Below are 15,690 nucleotides of genomic sequence, written 5' to 3' on the forward strand. Positions count from 1 at the left end.
GATAAAACAATGGCATTGAAATTAAAACCGTCTGGTGAGACACACAACATTCAAATTCTTTTGAAGATAAAGCCCATCCTGTGATAAGGAATGTCCTTAACCCTGATAAAAGTGATAGACAATCTAAATAAAGTACTTAGTGTACAGAGGCCTTTTTGCATCAGGTGTTTCAGTAGGGAACTAATTTATCATGCTAGACATAAGTCAAGTAAATATGTACCTAAGTCTATATCTTTACTTCTGTACTAATATAATAAGCGATTTTTTGTATCTATATACATATATAAAAATGAAACCCGCTTTCCGTTGTCACGACATAACATGAAAACGTCTTGACCGATTTGGCTGAAAATTAGAGGGCAGGTAACTTAGACCCGGGAGAAGGTTTTAGGATAGATTTTTGTCACCATCCGGCTAAGTACGGGACGCGGGTGAAACCGCGGGCGAAAGCTAGTTTTATTATAATTTTCGATTTTAATATAATAAGCTGAAGGCGAAACTACTGAACCCATTTGAAAAAAAAAAAAACACTTTTAGAAAGCTATGCTTCCCCGAGTATATTTTGTCCCATGGACATGGGTAAAACCGCCGAGAGAGCTAGTGAAGAAATATAATGCAAAACAACGTTGATGCAATATAACACTGTCAAATTGGCCTAAAGCTTTGTTCTAACTAGCGGCAAATTACAAAGTACCGTTTGCAACAGTATCAACAAATTAAGCCGAGTTCAAATGAACTGTTTGGAGATCAATTCCAATAGAATAAATAAATACACAAAACCATTTAAAATTCACTTCTACCGTACTTGTTAAATGTCCACATCCGTTTTTAATCTCAATACGGCATTCGAAAAGCTGTCAAACTATGTAAATATACTCTGAAGTCAAATGCAAGACATACGGAGAATATATTTGTATAAGTGGAGTATATTCCGCACTAATAATTTTAATGGCGAAAGTTTGTTTGGAGAATTCAGTTGGTTTTCATTAGCCCAGACCGTATTTGTAGACGCTAGAATATAAATTGGTTTTATAGGGTACTAAAAATATCGGTCCCTTTGGATCACAAAGATACACATTTGTCGAACCCTGACTCTCTTCTATCCTTACTAATACCAGGCCTCTGTCACTTGACGTACTTGCGCGCGATAAATGCCTACCGCTCGCTGGGTTACCGGTAGCCCCACGCGGCTCAGGGCTTTCAACAGTCACACGCGCCGCGCGCGTTCCAATATTATTATTTTTATTTCGTGGCATGTTATGCTATTGGTTTTTATAAGGTTTTTTAAGCTACCTCACAAACTGATGGATTATTTTGAGTTGTGTTGGTTTATATGCGACTATTGTAAGATTTAGAAACATTTTATATGTATGAACTTATCTAGTAATTCTATTTTTTTTAATAAATTAATACTTATCTACTTTATGATTTTAACAACAGAGATCATTAGGTACTTATTTTACTTCAGATACCTACTTAGTTATATGAACTGTATTGTGAGTTTTGTAGCTCAAAACATATCTCGAGTGTAAGTAGGTATAGTTCTGGTCCAACTTAATGACGACTCGGAACATTACGCGTGTCGCTACGCAGAAACCAATTTTAGGTATGTATCAACACTCGACGGAATTGTACCATATGAGGCTTGCTACGGCACTTGTGCTCGAAAAATAGTTGGAAACCGTCTTTGATTAGGTAATATTTAGTAATATGTACCCATACTCCATTTTAGTAGGCAATACAATAGTTAACTAAAGAAAAATATTCTTGATATTACTTTTTATTTAAAAACTCAGTTTTAAAAAAGGCTATCTTAAAATAAGCGTAACTTTGTTTTCCTACTTAAATATATATAAATTGTAAGAAGCAACCCTAAGCATGGCCACGGTACGGTTGCGGTCACTGAACTGTGCGCTATCGCATTGGAATAACAATCAAGCGCTCGAGCTTTTAAGGTTCATTTTTATAACGCAGCTATGAATTTGTAGGTAGATTGGGAACTTGTAGGTGCTTATAACAGTAGGTATGGACTTTTTTGTATGGAGTGATTTATCTGTTACGTAGTAACTATTATATAATCTGTGCTAATACTAATATTATAAATCCTAAAGTCTGCCTCTGTCGCGCTCGCTTAATCTACAGAACTCACACAATTTAAATTTTACACACAGATAATTTAGAGCCTTAGGAAGGACATTTTTTTATCTGACCGGGGAAAATGCGGGTAGAAACGCGGGAAACTTGATAACATAGGATGTAAAAGGAAGTAAATAACTGACATACGCAGCTCTATAAATAAGCCCTTTCTCTGAAGAATAAAAAAAACTGGAATTTAATTCTCATAATTTGTAGGTATCCCGGAAAACCTAAAATTATCAACAAGCAATGCCACAGGCGCAGCTATTATCTAAATCGATCTATCAATTAACTCGCACCGATTGCAGCCTACAATACTGTTTATACCAAATAAATCACTACGGTTTGTGATTATATCATTAAATAGTTATTAACGTTTGTAGTAAAGTAAACGCAAGTCTCACAACTAGAGAATGTAGCTACCCTTATAAGTAAAGTGTTACAAGAAATAAGTAGTGAAGTAAAGGTACGACCATTAGAAAATGTATTTAAGTGAAATATGACAAGAATAAAACCTTCATAGTACAATATTAAGTAAGTAATCTGTAAGACCTCTGAAGTTATGAATGTAATACGAGGGCAATAGGTGCGCATGCGATTTTTTTATGGCGGCTATTCCCATAAACATAGGCTATATTTTATCCAAGCTATTGCTACCGAAAATAGTAGTAATATTGAAGCCAGGAGAAAAGGCTAATTCTAAATAGATTTCCATTATACTTACTGCTATTTAAAAAAATCCCGACAAATAAACTACTCAACATTTCGAAGTTACTATTTATCTCAAAACCTCATGCTTATCAGACACTTAATTTATACGTTAAATGCTAACTAAAGCAACCAGAACAACCCTAAAAGCCTCTAATTATAGGAAAACAAGCGGTAATTACTACTAACTCAGCGTTTAACAAAGTCACAGTGAATTTACAACATAAATCATTGAAGAAAGTGAGTTGGGAATGACTCCTACGGGTTTTTAGATTGATCACACAAACACAAACACATTTACACCTTAGATCGTTTAACCAACCGGGTTCACCATGAACCAGTAAGTCTGACACCAGTCTAACCAAGGGGTATCGGGTTGCCCGGGTAACTGGGTTGAGGAGGTCAGATAGGCAGTCGCTTCTTATAAAGCACTGGTACTCAGCTGAATCCGGTTAGACTGGAAGAAGACCCCAACATGGTTGGGAAAAGGCTCGGAGGATGATGATCCACCATGAGCACAAATCTCTATGCGTTGAAAGCAAATAGTGATAGCTCACTCACTTATAATGACAAAATTGACAAATACAATCACACTGGAAAGAATGCCTGTGGTATTAAATCCGCTTTTGTATTGTTTAAAGTTTAAATAAATTAATACTTGACGCACACATCGAGTAAACTCCGCTGTGAAATGATCTAAAGCTCACACACACATGCACAATATAATTTTATTAAGAAAGTGTGCTAAGCATAGAGTGATGATCATTATCCGCTTTGTCTGATTATACTAAAGATGTTTGACCTATTGGTCTGGAGATCGTAACCGGTTAATTTCATTATTTTATTTCCAAAGGAATTTATATTTTCTATTAAAGTATAACCAGCGGTATCCTGAGGTTTCAGTCATGTCCTGAGAAAACTACTTCAAGATAAAAAAGTGACTATCGCAGTCTACCTACTGGCATTTTTCGACCAAACATCTAGTTTGACTCCTATTTACTCCAACCATTCAATACCTGAATTCGACCAATAAATCAATAACCACGTACAATCGAGTCCACAAATCATTTCCACACTACTCGTATCGTCTTACTTATAAATAATAACGCAACCAATAAACTTACACGGTCTATTGCACAGTAGTACAATCGCGCACAATTAGTTAACACACATTTCATTCATATTTACACTTCGTACACGTAAGGTAGGTATATTATTTGGTTAAGATTCGTGACTAAAATGGTTATAAATACGTACGTTTAGTGTAGTACGTAAATTAGTAATTTATATAGTGTTTTTATTTGCTTGATTATAGTGAACTGCGCTTTCAGAAATTATTAACAGCCTTACTTATAATCGTGAATTAAATAATAAGTAATACTTAAGGGCTGTTTAATAAAATTCTTACTTATAAACGTTCCTTAAGCATGTCTTAACTAACTTAAGACTTAAGACTTTAAGTAGTGATTAAATGTTAGTACTACTTAAGACTTTAAGTAGTAATTAGTTAAAATGTTGCTTAGAAGGTGATTAGAGATTTTTATAAGTAAGGGGGTAAGCTTTCAACTTGTACGGTAGACTGCACATCAGTGGTAACTGTCATGCACCTTAACTCAATAGTAATAAGTACGTTTTTCCTATAAAACTGTTACCACTGACCTGAAGTTGACTGTACAAAACTTTTTCTGCATTCTACTCTCATAAATGTAGGCAACCCACAGTTAAATGAAATGTTCAACCCAACATTTCCGGGCAACACGCGACTTACTTATGATTGCACAGCAATTTCTGAGATTAAGTCCACCAAACACACCTCCGTCTATAATGACAGAACACGTAAACTGGTACAAGTGGTACATTCAAACCACATGTCTGACGAGGTTTCTAAGGTAACAAGCCAATCAGTAGCAATGATTCATAGTTGATAGCTGTATGCAAAAGGCGTCGGACACAACGACCAAGCTGCATTCATACTTAGACATATCCCTACTAATATTACTAATACTATAAATGCGAAAGTAACTCTGTCTGTTTGTCTGTCTGTATGTTACGCTTTCACGTCTAAACCACTAAACCGATTTAAATAAAATTTGGCACAGAGATAGAGTTGACCTTGAGAAAGAACATAGGATAGTTTTTATCCCGGACCTTTGAAGAATTCTCTTAACGAACGATACAACAGAACACTACGGGGGCAAAGCCGCGGGCGGAAGCTAGTACTTAGATATATTTATATGCTACCACTCGACTAATTAACGGATGTCCGTCACCATAAAGAAATCCGATGAGAATATGAAATTGCTACTTGGCGATTTTCTAGAAATGAGTTGAGTGTCTATGCTAATATTATGACGCTGAGTTTGTTTGCTTGGACGCGTATATCTGAGCCGATTTGAAGAATGTTTTCAGTGTTAGATAGCTAATTTATCGGCGAAGGTTTTAGGATACTTTTAATTTGGGTGTGCGAAGTATTTCCTACGGGATACCGGTGAAAACACTAGCTATTTATAATTATAAAGCGCCTTTTTTATGTTTTTAAAATGTGCTGAACTGAACTGTAAGAAATAAGAGAACTACTATGCTTTTCTGCAACAAGCCAGCTAAATTACAAAATAGCAACAAGAAGAAGTAATAATTTATACATCATCATACCTCGAGAGATAAAAGATCACTATCCTCATATGATGTAACGATACACAAAGAAACGTCGGCGAAATTAACTTAATTAATCTGCACAAGGAACGACAAGTATCAATTAAAATCCCACTTATGCACAATTGCAACACGAGTTGCATCCAACACAATACTTATGCAGCTTATCGTATGAAAATCATTAGGTCTTTGACCTGTACAATATTATTTTTACATCATAAGAAAAAACTCCTTTTAATCCAGTATATGTATAAAGCGCCCGAAAAAAAAGATTTAACAGAAGGAAAAAAATCTCCACTATCAATTTAACACCGACAGCAAGGAAAAATATAATTTAAATTGCACGCAGCACGGCGCAAGCGCACCGGAAAAGGGCGCGACAGTTGAACTTTCGGCCAATTGTGTGACGCATACGCATTCGCGTCGATGCATCCAATGCGGATGGACGCGCGTGACTCAGGGCTCTGCGATGCTTTTGTAGTTAAACTCGATTTGCACACAGATTATGTTAGATACCTGGTTATTTCGTGTCAATGTTCGGTTTATGATAAATAGATTATAAACAATGAAATAAAAATTCAATGACATAATTATTTTATGTATTCACAAGGGCATGATGACCTTACCTCCAGCAACATGATGATATGAACGTTATATTTCCTTGTACCTTAAATGAATCACTTCATTCAATTCGTGTTTTAATTTGCACATTTTTTTTTTGTAGATTGAGACCAGGTTTTTAAATATTTTATAAGGGAAACACAATAATATATATATATCTGTGATTTTATCAAAACGCACTATTTGAATATCAACTAGTGTGACGCCATAAACATCAATGTCATTTACCGAATGTTTAACATAATTTAACATAATCTGTTTAAAAAAAAACTAGGGAAGTAGATTGCCTCATACCCAATGTTTAACGCTTGATAAATAAAACAATTAATTTGAAGATTTACTCGTTCATTGTATAATTAGATGGAAATCGGTCGAACGTGTTTTTGAGGCTGTAAAAAATCGCGGATCTTATAAGACGAAAAGAAAATCCTATTGTGTAACGCATGCATGCACTTCACTAGGTGATTTTTTTTAAATCCTGTCAAAGTTATTCATGTTTTGAGATGCCTACGAGAGTTAAAATAAGGAAAATACAACCTCTATGACTTAAGGAATACATGTCCAACCCAAATCGTTTTATGAAATGACACGGGTTCCTTTTCTGGGCAAAAAACCTTAATCGCTTATCATGAAGACAAAATGAATTGGAGTTATTCAAACAAATCACTTAAATATTATTAATAAGCAGTTCTTAATCCTACATTTCCCACTATAAATAAGTAGAGGTTGGTAGTTGAAACCTGTCAAGTCTAATAGCAAATTATTTACCTACGTTATAAATTACTATACTTGCATCGCTAAGCAGTTCACCGGACGAATATAAATTTTCAATCTCTTACGTCAAGGTTTAACTTAGCAGGTTATTTAATAGGAAACCAATTACTGCCTGAACGATATCAGGCATTAACAGAATTAAATATTGAAATTATATAATCTAGAATTCTAGACCAAACACTCGATATTCCCTTCACTGTTTGAATAAAATATTTCTTGAATTAAATTGAATATTAACTTGTAGGTGCCAATACTTATTGACACGGTACTCATAACTGTCATTAAAATTAATTTTGCCCAACGGAATAAATCCTTGTAATATTATTGGGCTTAGTCACAGCTTATTTTTGGTTTAAGCCTAAATGTCAGGATACGCACGTAGCTAGCCAGGACCGTAGAGTAATTTTAGTTTTTAGAACTGCTTCATTGGTCGTATGATGTTAAATTACAGGTCGCAGGAGCACGGCTAGCATTAAGGCTATATTAGCTATATAGCCTGTATAGGCTTCCTGTGGGAATCCTCAGTCTTGTATTACATTTCAGGAGTAATGACTAATTATACTTCCTAACGGATTTCTCGGTCTTGTAATGGATGTAAGAAGAAATGTCTAATAACCATGCTCCTTTAACACAATCCTATAAAAATGTTGTTGGGATTTAGGTGTAATTTGTCAGTCTATTTCTTGGAATAATAGTTGCAATCAATGGTTTATTGAGTTATTTACACGGAATACGATATATCATTTAACACCGGCTTGCATATGCATCGCATTTCATAGTGCAAAATGAAGTGTAATATAGATAAGTTTACAAAATGTTATAGTCAGAATCTACATATTTTATATTCGAAACTCAAACTTTATTTACTTTACAAAAGCAAAAGTTTAAAGTTTACGCATTTTACATGAAACTAGGCAGTAATATCGCTTGTAGGTACGTCACAATAACATACCTACACGCAGTTTAAATGGCTAAAGAAATAGTTTCCTCGAGACCCAGGTGGAGTCGCGGCCGCTAGTTTGAAACATTTCTCCATCATAAACTTGACCAGCAGAACATACCTCACAGTGTACTAGGTACGTAGTAATTATTTCGAGCCTCACGCGCAGGCGGGACGGGATACATGGCGGGCGTGACCCCGCGAGTCCCGCGACAGGAATATGTACTGCACATCCTTGAATATATTGCAGTGGTGTAGTATGTATTTTGAGCAGGTCTTTAATATATAGTTATCATATTATTATGTTCGTTTTGTGGCCGGGTTTAAGTATCAAGTACTTATTACTTGATACTCTTACTTTTGAAAATATGCTTCCCGAGTGAAGTAGTAGATTGTTCAGGATGATATCTGTTACTTCGGAATATTTATTTTATTTTCTTAAAGAAGATTCTACAAATTCTTGAAAAAGTCGTGGTGGCCTAGTGGGTAAAGGACCAACCTCTCAAGTATGAGGGCGCGGGTTCGATCCCAGGTCAGGCAAGTACCAATGCAACTTTTCTAAGTTTGTATGTACTTTCTAAGTATATCTTAGACACCATTGACTGTGTTTCGGATGGCACGTTAAACTGTAGGTCCCGGCTGTCATTGAACATCCTTGGCAGTCGTTACGGGTAGTCAGAAGCCAGTAAGTCTGACACCAGTCTAACCAAGGGGTATCGGGTTGCCCGGGTAACTGGGTTGAGGAGGTCAGATAGGCAGTCGCTTCTTGTAAAGCACTGGTACTCAGCTGAATCCGGATAGACTGGAAGCCGACCCCAACATGATTGGGAAAAAGGCTCGGAGGATGAAAGAAGATTCTACAAAGTATAGGTAACTACTGCAATCCATTATTCACAAGCTTTAAAATACTTCGAATTTTGAATAAAATAAATTAAATTGTTTGAACCTAATTCATTAGTCTTCAAAAAAAAAACAAAGGGAAGTTATAAAATTGAGAATTCAATTTAGTTCACAAATTAATCTACATTTTATAGGATTTTATTTTTTTTTTTTAATTAAAAATATCTCAAGTAAATAAAATCTATTGCTCTACATATTATATTAAAATAACTTCCATTGACAAACCCAAGTTGCGTGAATGACACGACACATGAATGAATGTGTAATAACATAGTACCCCCATTAAACACTAATATGCTATTCAAATGACCCATAATTTTGTCATAAAAGCATCTATAAAACATATGCCGTAAAATTATTGCCGTATTCACTATATATGTATTTGGTTTAAGGGCATTATTAACCTCTGATATTATATTTATATACTTCCTGTGAAATTGTATACAATATCGTGCTTAACAATAATGATGATGAAGTGTTCTAAAAACTGTTTTATAGTAAGGAAGTTGAATCTTTTGTTTTAAAAGCAGCACACAACTTAAACCCACAAAAGAGTAAAGGATTTTTTATACATGATTCATATAACGATACTTAAGTACTTATTAGATACGATTTAGGTACTTAATTAAAAACAAAGAGGGTTCATTTTTAAGATACTACCTGTAACAGAAAGCCAACTTCTGAAATACATTTAAGTTTCCTGACCACATAGGTAATATAAACCAGAATACATATGAGCTAACAAACAACTTTGAAAACTATTCTAAAGCAAAATAGTTTGTAACACAAATCATTTGCGGTTCTACCACTATTAAATTTTAGAACTACACCTGTAGCAAATCCAATTAACCCCACGGATAGCTACCAATAAGAATATACCATTGAAACAAAGAAACATTTCCAAATAGGTCACCGAGATGCTGAAAGCGGTTAAAATTTATTTAAGAACAATAACCATAAACAAGTTAGCTGTGAGATAAGTTTGATTTACAGCCTCCAAAGATCACAGTACCATGTTTCGTTTCGCACCTCGGAGATAGATCATTGGTTTCCATTGAATTATTTCTATTACGTCGCGATATTGATTCAGAATGGGTTGAAGTACAGGACTCTTGCAGTTTTATTGAAGGAAGCAGTAAGTGTTGATTTTCGAAGAAAATTGAATTTAAAGGCTTACATTCTTCAGTTAATATAACTTATAGAATGTTATTTTTGTTAATTAAATAAGTCACATACATACTCTGAATTCTTCAAGTTAATTCAGTTGTTACTTCACATTTATTTGACGAATCGCAAAACTGTTCTGTTCATCTAATTATATTTCATTCAGATTTTTTATATTTATTTGTACCTACACAAAAATATATCACATTTATTTCTACTTTTTTAGTAAAATTTTCTAGGGCCTTGCATGCCAAGACTCTTGACACAACTTATTTTCTTAATCCCTAAACTAAGACATTATAATGTAACAGCTCACTAGAGCGCCACTCAACATTCATTTAACCCTTCAAGGTAAAATAGTAATAATACGCATTACATCACCCACGCTTCTTTCCTTTTACGATGCAAAGCAAAACTGAGCACAAAGCTCCATTAATGCCGTTAGAACGTGTAAACCGTGCGCATACGCAATTTACACAATACGGCGCTTACAACCATGCGAAAAGGGCTCCCATTTTACATGTAAAGCGTTTAGAGGTGAGAAAACAAAAGCACACAATGCCAGCATTGTCTAAAAATTTTGAAAAGCGAATGTCACCCGATCATGTGGCAAAAATCAATATGGATTATAGCGTGTTTTCTTCCTGGCCATGTGAACGCTCCCTAACGCATCAAACTATGGGTTTGAGAACTACATTGCAGAGACAAGCCGGTAGCAACACTCCTACGCATAGACTTAGCGAACTGTCTTAACTTTACATACAATGATTTAAATACCGACTCGTTTCATGTTTTCGAAAACAGATATGTAAATAAGAATGTTGGAATAAAGACATAAAATGATATAAAACAAACATTTCTGAAAAGCATGTTTAAAACCGATAGAATACTATAAATATTCTCAAATGGACTATAACTTCGTGTGAGTGAAAACAGCATTAATCAATAATATCTAACATTTCCACCAGCACGGTACCTATGACAATAACAAATAATTTCCAACAACGACATTTGTATAAGGCAACACTTTCTCTTAAACTTTACATTTAATAAAACAAAATCTGTTTATATAATTTTACAATAACTATAATGCAGAAGAACAAAAATATTATTTGAAGACTAGAAATCATTTTTAGCTTGATTTTTTGCTTATGGAATTACACTTTACAAATACGGTAATAATCATTACTCATTTAATTTCTATTCACTTTAGACTAATCTGTACATTTCTATTATTGCAACTTCGCATTAAAAACTACTCAACATAATAATGTCAGCTGTCAAAAACAAATGACTAATTTAAACGCGGGAAAAACAGAGGTATTCACCATAGAGACTGATTAATCAAGTATGTAACATTATAGCAATAGAAAGTGTTAACACAAACTCTTTGAAGAGACTGTGTTTTTCCTTTTAGTTTTATTTTTTGTGAAGTGTCATGAATTAGACGAAGTGACGAAAAATGAAATTTCAGGAAGGAAAAGAAAATATACTTTGTTAATTATTTAGTACCTACAAGCAACAGATAGCGAGATCGGACAGAAAGTGTAAACAAATAATAGTAAATTAACCGAATCAGTAGTTCCAGGGGGGCCATTGTCACTTTCAACCAACAATTACTTCATGCAACAGTTGCCATACGAATAGGGAACAACAAAAGGATTTATGACCGCGCTGTATCAAGGACACAGCGATTTGCATCGACCATCGACAATCGATGGAAATAAAAGGCTATCGTGACTAACGCAATTATCGAAGGAATACGATACGTAATAAAATCTAATAGAAAAGATTGGCTGGAAATAAAAAAGTTTTGTTATTGTCGTGTTGAAGTTCCCAGGGGCCATGAGAATGACATTCGAACTTGACAAGTTTATTTCTCTGTCTAGAAAAAAAGTAATCATTTCTTGATTATCCTCATATAATATAACCATTGGACATTATTCTTTCTTATAGAAGGCTGAGGCACATTTTGTGCCTGAAGTGACCAATATAGGCTTAAACATTTTAAATACTTAGTAGTCTTGGCAAGGACTGCAATCTAATCTAGAATATCATCAACAAATCTTATCTCTATTTCAATTCAATCCATACATACGTAATAATATTTCTGTAAATTCATGACGTGGTTAGTTTTTCGACAAGCAATTGGCCAAGATCGGCAGATACCAATAATACTTATAAATTTTTTGATTAATTTACTTTGTATTTTATAAAATAATTTGTAATATGACATGTTATCTTCGTAATTGGACCCTGATGTACTTTCTTTGCATGTTAGATTCTGTTGATAATCTTAGTCATTCAATGAACTTCGAAAGTAAGTCGTGATACTCCATTAACTAAATTTAAAAACAAACAAAACAAACAACATTCCAATAACAAAATAGAAACACAAGAAGATCACAAAAACGAAACGTTTAATTAAACACACAGCCTGGCATCACGACTAACAATATTTGTAGTGGTCGTGACACTAAGGTCACGGTGTGTGTCTGTTTGTCCGTACATTCTATCTGTGCCTAGGTCAAACTCTCTAGTCTAGGGCTTAACTAATAATTCTAGCTGACTGCACACTGATTAGCGGAGACATAAAACTGTAAGTCTTTCTGTTAGAAATACAATTTGTTGGGAATAAAAGCAAGCTGTGGATACAAAGGTATTAATATGGTAGTTGATGATCTTTGTGGATTAGAGGAATTTGTACTAGGAGAAAAACTATGTCATAAAACAGACGGTAAAGTAAAAGTTTTGGCACTATCAAAGCATGTATCTTCTTCCATCATCCCATTAGTTTTAACTATTTCTCCGAATAAATCTTTAGCTCCTACTATAGTTAGTTGCGTAAAATCCCAGCTTGGTTTAGTTTTCCTTAATATAGTGCGTCATTTTATCATCATATACGTTTTGTTTTTACTATTGATCATCATCCATGACATTTGGAAAATCTGACACAATAGGTAACTAAAGTGTACCTACAGTTCTAGAAATAACTTTGATTTATTCTATAACATTTATGTCGAATGGCTCAGCGTCTGTTGAATCCACAGTATTATTAATTTCAATGTTAGCATTAGGAATGCTGCATTTCATAGCCGTACAATGTTATCTAAACTTTCTAGGAATTTAACGGTTTGTTGCTAAACTATTATTCGTAGACGCTGCATTTATTAACTCGGTTTTGACGTTGGTTGTTTATTTTTGTTTACTTTTAATTTCTGCAATGTTATTTGGGTCATGCAACTCTTCGTATTTTACTTTGATTTTTAATTTTGTTAGTTAGCTCTTGGGGAGATTTATTTTGTCCAAAGAATATAATCTACCTACACTGAGGCAGACCATAAAATTAAAGGTTTGTTCAAAGATCAATTCATTGGACGTTCTACAATTTACTGGAGTAAACCGTATAATAATTTTGAAATTGATCAATCTTCTGTCTACATCAGCTCTGTAATTTCTTTGAGAACAATATATATTATCAGAGTAACATTAAAAGTGAACGGATTTCTCAAGTTCCAGTTTATTTCGCGCACAATGCCGGTCTCACTTGTTCGCAGTGATTCGCAATTAATAAACAGCATGACCCACTATCGAAGTTTCAAAGTGTCCAATCATTCTCGTATTAATTAATTTCAAATGTTCGGTAAGCTTCGGTGCAAGTGTTTCGGCGTGATGGATATGCGTGCCAGTTCGGTAATAAACTTATTAATGTCGCTTTCTTCTTCACGGCTTCAATGTCACAGTCGAAATCTTAAGTTTCCGTTTACAAGTGTCGAGTAAGACTCAGCCATTCAACGCGTACCGCCTTGCCTAGCCTTTTACGGAAGTATACACGAATTGTCATTGAATTAATCACAGTTTTATATCCTCACGTGTGTCAACCTTCACTTATGAACCGGTGTTGTGAAACGTATTTAATCTGCTACTTATCTCCACTGAATCCAAATAGGGAAACAAGGCCAAACAACAAACAACTAAATGATATCTGTCAACTATAAATCCTAACACTGAAACAAGTGAACCGAATGACTTACCATAAATCAAGCTCTGGACAGGGGGAAAGCACAGCGTATCAATACTCCGGTAGTCACATGAACTCGATAACAAAACCACTTTTTGTATCGCGTTCAGTGAAACGTATCGCAAGTCTCGAACCAAACAAAATTAGCACTTTCCACAAAACACATCCATTCCACAGCACTGATAAAGCACAATCTGCCGACTTCTGCCGACTCCGCAACACACAAAGCTTGCACACGTTTCTTCACAGTTATCTGTTAAGACGGTAGCGTAACAGAGTGAAGCAATCGCACTGCCAATCGCAATGCGAAATTTAGGCGGTCGCAAAATTGTTCGCCTAAAAGCGACAGTTAAACCGACTTTACCGGTCGGAAACGTTCCAAATTCGTATCGGAAAGTCGGTTTACGTTTGCAACAGCGAGAACTTGAACACACGAGTGAGCTGCGCGGGCAGCGCGAGCAAACTGAGGCGCCGCCGTGCGCAACCACGCGACGCATCTAACCGAGTCGAATGGACTTCAAACTTTTACCCGACCGAATCGAAACCGCACGCCACTGCACTACAGCCCCAACTATCCGGCAATTTTGAAATCGGGAGGCTTGCTTAAGTTGCAAATAAACTTGCAAGTTACATACATGGACAAGTTAACCGGACAAGGCTCTCAAGATATGACATTCGTGAACGCACGCAACGATTACGCAGCGAATGTTTAATCGAACTGATATGATCCATCAATGCGAGCTCTTGACGTAGATACTCGAAGATAACCAAATTAATGTATACCGCTTTCGGGTTCGATACCGATAGTTTGGATTTAAATGATAATAACACAGCGGAAATGAAAATACGATTGCATTGTATTTTTAACGGTACCGAAGAACGTAAATTAAGAAAAATCAACCTGAATTCTTTTGAACCAAATGCGGATACAGTAACTGTTCAAATAACCGAGAACGTTGCATTCCTGAAGTAGCACGGAATTTGATCTTAAGATCTTGATTTAATGCAATGTTTGTATAAATTAAGCCAAACATAAGTCTGTGGGAGACTTCGGAGCGAAAGCTGTAAGTATGACTTTATTTAGAGATCAACTTTATTTATAGCATGGTATAAATAGTCAAATCTGTAGAAAAATCACAAGTGGTCAATTTAAGTTTCATATAACTGGTTCTTGGGTTAAATAGTACGAAAGTGAAGTTGAACATAATACGAAAATATTTATGCTAACATAAATACCAATAAATTCCAAAAAGGAAACAAATGAAGGAAAAGCTGAAGAACCAATAAGTTGTAATACTTAACAATAAATAAAGCATGAATTTTAAAATTTCAAACATGGAAGAGAGGGAGATAAAGCCAATGATTTCTCATAACATGAAAAATATTATACAGCTAAGACTCGAGCCATAAAAATAATATACTTGAACTAAAAATAAACCCGTAATTGCAAGTAATAGTAATCGAAAGCGCAGTATCCGTTGTGGTTGCATCGGTAAAATTTGCATCCACTGTTTAATAGTTTCAGAAATATATGGTCTAAAGGCCTAATGAATAGCGTTTGCAGTTCATGATCATGATAGCAACAGGTTTCAAATTAGCGTTGAAGTTGAGGCTAAAAGTCAGAATTCGGAACGAGGCAATCAAGATTCAGGAGATACAATTTGGATCAATTTAGAAGAGGTCACAGGAACTTTGAAGGTTTTGCATTAGACACGGTTCTCAATCGTAGACTGGCCACAATTAATTCACAAAAACACTGGTAATAGCATAGAAA

At 34.9% G+C, this 15,690-nt stretch overlaps 1 protein-coding gene across 4 annotated transcripts in view; it reads right to left on the reverse strand.

The window, feature by feature from the left end:
- The window catches only part of LOC124640558, a 289,989-nt gene that overhangs the window by 217,783 nt on the left and 56,516 nt on the right, over positions 1 to 15,690 (reverse strand). Inside the window, exon 1 of one of the 4 annotated variants that reach the window (XM_047178359.1) lies at positions 13,930 to 14,368. The exons of the other annotated variants lie outside the window; for them this stretch is intronic. The gene's annotated coding sequence lies outside the window, so the exon portion shown is untranslated. Of the gene's footprint in view, positions 1 to 13,929; positions 14,369 to 15,690 lie in introns of those variants that run through there. 4 annotated transcript variants of the gene reach the window in all.

Source organism: Helicoverpa zea, chromosome 21, assembly GCF_022581195.2.
Source record: "Helicoverpa zea isolate HzStark_Cry1AcR chromosome 21, ilHelZeax1.1, whole genome shotgun sequence".
In the NCBI taxonomy this organism is placed as follows: domain Eukaryota; kingdom Metazoa; phylum Arthropoda; class Insecta; order Lepidoptera; family Noctuidae; genus Helicoverpa; species Helicoverpa zea.